General features: G+C 51.8%; 1 non-coding gene across 1 annotated transcript; it reads left to right on the top strand.

Moving 5' to 3' along the window:
• The first annotated feature begins 5,192 nt into the window (after positions 1-5,192).
• On the top strand, positions 5,193-5,299 carry LOC123945310. Its single transcript, XR_006819156.1, has one exon. It is a non-coding gene; the product is annotated as a U6 spliceosomal RNA (small nuclear RNA).
• The last annotated feature ends 2,080 nt before the right edge of the window (positions 5,300-7,379 follow it).

The following is a 7,379-nucleotide window of genomic DNA, read 5'->3' as shown; positions in this document are numbered from 1 at the left end:
TCGGGCTCCCTGCTTGGCAGAAAGCCTACTTCTCCCTCTCTGACTGCCCTTCCTTGTGTTCCCTCTCTCGCTGTGTCTCTCTCTGTCAAATAAATAAATGAAATCTGAAAGAAAGAAAGAAAGAGAGAGAGAAGGAAATACAGTAGGATTTCCCATTGGGCCTCACCACCTACTAAAGTGAGGAGGGAGATCCTTACTTCCACCTTAGAGAGGAGGAAACTGAGGCTCACTGCTGGGCCTCGTCAATGTGGCCCTTCTTGGCTCAGAGAAGGTACGCGTCCCTGTACACAGCTGCTGCCAGGGTGTGTCACTTCTCCCAGCTGCAACCCCACACAGAAAAACTGACAGAACCCAGAAGTTGGCAGCCTTCGTACTTGGACTTGGAGATTCTTTTTGTCTCTCTTTCAGAGGGTCCCTTGCACACCCTCAACCTAAACACCCTGTGCTCTCAGGCTGCCCTGGGAATGCCAGAGAAGAGTGTTTTGAACTAAATCACAGTGAACCCTTCAGACAGCAACAGCTCAGAATAAGGATGCTTCAAAGGCAGGAGTTAGGGCAAAAGAGAGAGAGAGAGAGCGAGCGAGCGAGCGTGCCTCGGAAAACCGTCCAGTGGGACTCCTTTATTCCATCTGGGTGCAGAGCTAGCTCTTGGAGCCAGAGAGATTTGGGAGCAAATTCCAGGGTCACTCACTAGCTGTGTCCCTTTCCTCTCCAGACCTAGGTTTTCCCCATCAGCAAAAGAGGAACAAGGCTCCCTCCTGCTTATCTCTGAGACACGAAAAAGAAACAGAACATCAGAAGAAAGGGCAAGGATTCACACTAAGCTCGGGGAACAGGAGTGAGTGAGTTACAAGCTTTCCCCTCCCAGACAGTGGCAACCAAGGCTTTCCTTATCAGACCCAAGGCAGCAAAGCCCTCTGAGGGAAAATAGTCCTCATCACAGCTAAGGAGGGGAGGAGGAACAAAGAAAAGGAGCTACCACGACAAAAATGTTACCCTAGTGAAGAAACAGTCCCTACAGTAGCTTTAAAAAGAGGAGTGGTCTCGGCGTCCTGGGATCGGGCCCCGCGTCGGGCTCTCTGCCCCGCGGGGAGCCTGCTTCCCCCTCTCTCTCTCTGCCTGCCTCTCTGCCTACTTGTGATCTCTGTCAAATAAATAAATAAAATCTTTAAAAAAAAAAAAAAAAGTCTGATTCTTGGGAAATTAAGAAGACCAAAGACAAGTAAGGAAGTGGTTATACATGGAGGATTTTTTTTTTAAAAGATTTATTTATTTTAAAAAGAGGAAGAAAGAGCACAACAGGAGGGGCAGAGGGAGAGGGAAAGAGACTCTCAAGTGGACACCGTGCTGAGCAACGAGCCCGACCCCATGACCTTAAGACCGAGACCCCAGCTGTAACCAAGAGACAGATGCTTAACCAACACCGCTGCCCAGGCAAGCCTACACTGAGTATCTGCGTACCTACCGCGACCTTCCCACGGACCCAGGACCTGTTCCAAACACTTCACAGGAAGCAGCTCCTCTAAGGTGCTCGGGCCACTCACATAGCCCTGCAGTTACTGTTCCAACAGCCCCGCTGGGCTCGCAGCGGAGTCACCGCCCCACAGGTGGGGAAACAGCAGATACGGACAAAGCTCCAGGCACAAAAAAGAGATCTGGGTGTGAGTGACAAGTGTGGCTCCAACCCCCCCTCCAGAATCAAGCTGGGAAGGGGCAGCACTGAGGTCAGGCATCTGGGATGGATTAGAACAGCTCTAACCACAGCAGGGGCCAAGCCGGAAGAGCAAGGGCTGCCAGCACAGGGGGATTAGGAGGCTTCGAAAGAGAAACTCCCTCTGGCCACTGGTGACCCTGCCTCTTCCCGGAGGCCACCCTCTGAGCTGTCCGTGAACACAGACCCTCCCCCAACCCCTGGCTTTCTTTTTGGGGAGGCAAAGAAGGAAATATGGAAAAACTCCTTTACACTGGGGTGATTAGGGTGGGAGAGCATACTTCCAAAGAGATCTTAGGAGAACAAGGTTTAAGTCAGAGCAGGTGCTGCTCAAAGGGATTTCTAGGGCCTGAGGGGTGGGTTCTTCTCCACACCCAGACCGCCTGAAGTCCCCTCCTGTGTCTGGGCCCTTGGAGCTTCTGGGCCAGGCCTGTGAACTCAGCACTTCCCTGCCCTACTATGCTGGGTAACATCTGGATGTCACCAATGCCACTCGTGCCCAGGTCCCAGCAAAGAGAAGGCCATGGCTGCTTCTCCACACCCCTGCTTCCTCCTCCCTCTGGTGGGGCTGATGCGAATCCCCGACCCTTCTTATTTCAAATGAATGACATGTGAATGTCAGTGCTCCCAGGCTTCAAGGGAAATACTATAACAATGTTAGAGAATCCTAAGATCTCATGTCTTCACCGACATGTTTTCAATATGAAAGAGCCCACTGCTTCATTTATCCAGATTTAATTAAGGTTGGCTCTGATCTCTCCCACTCGGGAGTGGTGGGAAGCTCCAGCTCAGACGGGATCAAGGGAAGGACTCTGCGTCTCTTAAGGTTCTGCAGCTCAGGACATTCAGCAAAGTCTGTCAGGACTCAGGCCACCTCGGGTCTCAGAGTAGAGGGAAGACAACAGCTCTGAGGGCCAGCCAGAGCCGGCTTCCCCTGCAGCTGAGATCGACAACCTATGCAGACACATACTCCTTGCCGTTTAGTGTCCATCCCCTTGGGGTCTCTGGGAGCAGGATCCCCTTGGTTCTCTCCATACTGAGTCCCTCCATCCGTTTGCCCTCCAGCTTCATGTCACATCCAATCCATCTCCTCCCCTCTCATCCCTCCCCTCCCTCTTCCTCCACACTGGGCCTTCAGGGTTCAGAGGAGAGTGCTGCAGGGTTCTGCAGGTCCCAGACCCTAGGTCCACTGTAGCCCCTGTGGACTAATTCTTGGGGTCTTCCATGCCCCAAGGATGACCAGAATTCTCCACCCTTCTAAAACAGAAAGCAGAAAGTGTTGAATGTTTACCTCTTGCTAATTATAGTCTCCAAAAAAGTCCTTCAGTTACCCAGTTACAAAAAAAGAAAGAAAGAAAGAGAGAGAAAGAAATCAATCACAGAAATCACAGCATGCCAAAGCTGAGAGAGATATGAAAGATCATCTCTAGGACAGTTTCTTCACTCTGCAGAAGCTAAAACTGGACCAGAGAAATCCAGGGAGTTGGGCAAGGTCACAAAGACAGATGCGGGAAGGAATGTAACAGAACTCAGATGTACCTCCTCTATGTTACAATTGCTCAATAAGAAAAACAGACGAAAAAAACAAAAACAAAAACAAAAACAAAAAACCCACATCTGGCTCAAAATAACACATGCTCGTGTAGCCAGAAATGGTGAACAACCTGGTCCATCTCCTGCTGGTTTTCGCAATAAGGCAGTTACGAACCCATGAGATGTACCTGTCACTGTGACACGTGTGCGCATTGACTGTGACGAAAAGGCTCTTCTTCTAAATAAATGAATAAAAACGTGGATGCTAATTGAAGATTAGCATCATCTCCCATCAATGCTAATACGCTTTTTGGTTATTTGCAATTCCCTTTTGTAAATCTGAGGGAAACATCGTTGCCCAAATTAGCTCTTTTCGCTCAATAAAGGCCATATTAACATTCTGAGGTTTGTGTTTGCTTACTGCTTATTTAGAGAGAGGTCAGAGGAGAAGTTGGGCAGCCTGCACCCGATTTCCGTTTCACTGAAGACAGGTGGGGGGAGGGGCTCCAAAGTCTCCAAAGGCCAGGCCAGGTGCTCCCTGGCTGTGGCTCCAGTCAGGCTCACAGTGCTGAGCCAGAGCAGGTCCATGGGGCACCAACCACCTCCACAGTGGCCTCTCCTGCCTGAAGGACTTGCCCAGATCCGTGAAACTGACTCAGGTCTTCCTCTGCCCTATATAGGCTGCAGCCCTATAAGGCGACAGCTCAAATGTCCCCTTTCCTCCTGCCCACCTTCTTGCCCCAGTCACTGTCTATCCCCCTTCTTCCTTCCCAGTCCGTCTCAGCACTGGACTGAGAATGCTCTGCCATGTTATCCTGGCTCCCTTGCCGGAACCGAAGCATCCTGCAACCACGCAGCAACCCAAACCACTGCCTATTGGACCCGCAGCCCCACCGCTGACGTCTTAGGGGCTTGGTATTTGGAGAAGGCAGGCAGGAAGGGAAGTCTGAGCTGATAAGGCCTTGGGGCCATCGTCGAGGTCAGAGAAAGGAGAGGGGGCACTCCTGGTCCCAAATCTTTCCTCGCTCGAGTTCCACTGGGAGGAGGAAATGAAACCAGACTTACCTCCAGAGCTCAACTTTCACAACTGCAGGGGCAACTTTGGCCTTGATTACCCAACTAGAGCTTGTTTTCTAACCTGCATTTTGAGGGGAAAACCACGGGTCGGGTTAAGGGCCTAAGGGACCTAAGCGCGGTGACCCTTCCCAGGCTGCCACACCCCGAATCACGCTATGGTGCCACACTATGGGGTACCCCAAACCGTACCCCTTGCCCTTGACTTCAAGCACCGGGCGCCGGTCCCGAGCACTCCAGAGGAAGCAGCGGCGCAGCGTGGCCCACCCCGCCGCAGCCTTCGGCCAACCCTGCCCAGCCCCTTCCGGTTCACGCTCCGTGGTTCCAGCTCTTGCCGGGGTCACGGGCCCTAGAACCCAGACTGCCCCACCGACAGTCCGCAGCCGCTTCGGGGTGCCCAACCCGCATGCTGCGGCGCCCTCAGGCTCACACAGCCCCACCCCACCCCCAGCCAAAGGTCCCGCCCCCTCCCCCGTAACGTCTGGGGCCACTGCGCCGGGGCTTTCGCGGAGGAGCCCGGCGCACGACCCCCGGGGGCCCAGTCCTCCCGGCGCGGAAGAGGGGCGGGGGCGGCGCGCACCACGTGACTGAGCGTGTTCCCTGCGCCCTGTGGGGGCGCGCAGAGGTCGGGCGGGCCAAATGCCAATTTCCCATGGTTCCTTCATTTGCATACACAACGTTGGAAGATTAGGGACAAAATTAGATTTAATTTAGCTGTAATCACAAAGATACAATTACTGTGTGTACGAGATAATAAAAGGTCATAATGCTGTAATTATTTGGGGATTTTTGAAAAGCGCGAAGCATAGTCGTCATAACTGTAAAGGCATCGCTCTTTTGAGCTTTATATGCTTTCTGAGAAAACCTGCCAATTGTGCTCGCTTCGGCAGCACATATACTAAAATTGGAACGATACAGAGAAGATTAGCATGGCCCCTGCGCAAGGATGACACGCAAATTCGTGAAGCGTTCCATATTTTGTACCCGAGGTTTACCCATCCTTCAGTGCAAACATTTTCCACCTACAGGTTTTATCTTTTGTTTCACACAAAGGAAACTGTAGTCCCTGGAGATAGAATAAGAGGAGGTGGGGCGTAGTCAGTTTTTCTCCTTGCCCTGCTTTTTACGCCCCATCCCAGGCTTCGATCTCCCACCTTGTTGCCCCTGCTTTCCCCTGCACTATCCGGAGTCCTAAGGCACCTACCACTTAAGGAAGCGGATTTACCAAAGCTGACCCGCTTCAGGTCCAAAATATAACTGGCCCCTAGTGCTAGGATAGACCCAAGGGGACTGTAACAGGACGCGCAACAAGACTCCTCTGAATGCCTCTGAATCTTAAAATGATGCCTCTGAATCTTAAAAACATAGTAATGCCCACTCCTTATTAAGCATCTACCATGTGCCAGGGGCTTCCAGTATCTCAGTACTCCTGACAGCCCTGCCTTGTGCGTACTGCTGTCAGCATTTTACAGAAGACCCCGAGAGGCAAAGCACCCTGGCCGTGATCATGTCATGAGAAAGTGGCTGCCGCGAGGCCCGACAAGACCTTTGGAGGCACAGGCCCTGAAAAGATCGGGACCCTACCCCGACGTGATGACTGCAAAAAAGCACAGCCCTACCTGGTAAGATGGGAAGAGGGGAAACGTCCAGTAAAGTTCAGATTTCCTGCGCGGACTTTATCAACGTGTTTTCTTTCCAGGAGAAAAAAAATGTTGGTGTACAAGGTTTGCAGGTGCCTGAGCACACTCGTAGTGGGCCCAGCGGTCTCTGCAGCCGCTCGGAGAGTAATAGGGCTCTATCCAGGGCCGTAGAGCTCCCAGGCTCTGGGCTCCCCACAGCTCCGGCAGGCAGCAGGGGCGGGCAGCGGCGCGTCCTCTCCGGGCGGGCACTCGGAGCTGCCAAGGGGCGTTCCATCAGGGATCCATTTCTGTTCTCGTAAGTGGAGGTGAAATGATCCTTTCCAGGTAAACAGCCGAGAATGTGGGTCTGTGGGACCTCTCGTTGCGCCTTCTCCTCGGCTCACGGCCTCCAGTGCATGGAGTTGGAGGACAAGCTTTGGTTTTCCTTTCTTCCCCCGAAGATGCCTGGTTCTTAGGAGGAACCTGGGTAACTGGGTGCGTGGTTTTCAAAGTCTCCTTCTGAGATGCCAAACAAGGAAAAGACCAGTGTTGGCGTGACTCTCTCTCCTTCTTAAGAAACTTGTTATTTCACTTTGTATGACCCATTGTCTTGGAACAGATACGAGGAAATACAGGCAATTCTTAGTCCTGGAAAAGCCAGAGACCTGGCTGACTTTCCTGGCTCTGCACAGTTCTGTGAAGTAGGTACCCTCTCCCGCCTCCAGTTGCAGATGGGGAAGCTGAGGCACAGAGAGATTCAACAACTTGCCCAATGTCACACAACTAGTAAATGGCAGAGAAGGGATTGAGACCCAGGAAATCTGGCTAGAGAGCTTGTGCTCGTAACCAAACACTACACCAGCTTGGATGGTAGAGAATGAGAGATACAGCTGTTCAGAATTAATGGAAAGAGCACATGGGTCCAGTTCTGCTCTTGCTGGTTTTCTGAATTCAAGGACAGGAGTCATATTTTTGCAAAGGATAGAGACTAGAATTTAGATCAGGGTAGCTGGGAAAAGGTGGAAGGTGTGTGTCTGGTGAACTTCCAAAATGTAAAGGAGTGGAGGAGCACCACCTTTGGGACACGCTGGAAGAGGAAGAAAGTTTTCCTAGGCTGACAATCTCTTAGCAGACACCTGCCCTCCAAAATAATCCTTTTGATGAAGGATCCTCTGAGCAATAAATTTGTGCTTTATTAATGTGATGCAAATGAGTTTAATTGCCTCGCAATAGCTGATATCCAGAAGCACTTAGGGACTCCTTCCCTCGGACATTTCCAGCACCCCGACTAACCACAAAGTTGGAACCCCCTCATTGAGACATCTCTTGAGCTACCGTGATGCCCTGGGCCCTGTGCTGGAGATTCCAAGGAAGGGCAAGACGTGGCCCCTGTTGCCAGGGTACTTACAGTCCTATGGGAAACAGACATACAAAACCGAGGA

The sequence above is a fragment of the Meles meles genome, chromosome 6 (genome assembly GCF_922984935.1).
Source record: "Meles meles chromosome 6, mMelMel3.1 paternal haplotype, whole genome shotgun sequence".
Lineage (NCBI taxonomy): Eukaryota > Metazoa > Chordata > Mammalia > Carnivora > Mustelidae > Meles > Meles meles.
Note: the sequence above shows the minus strand (reverse complement) of the source record. Positions and strands in the feature narration are given on the sequence as shown.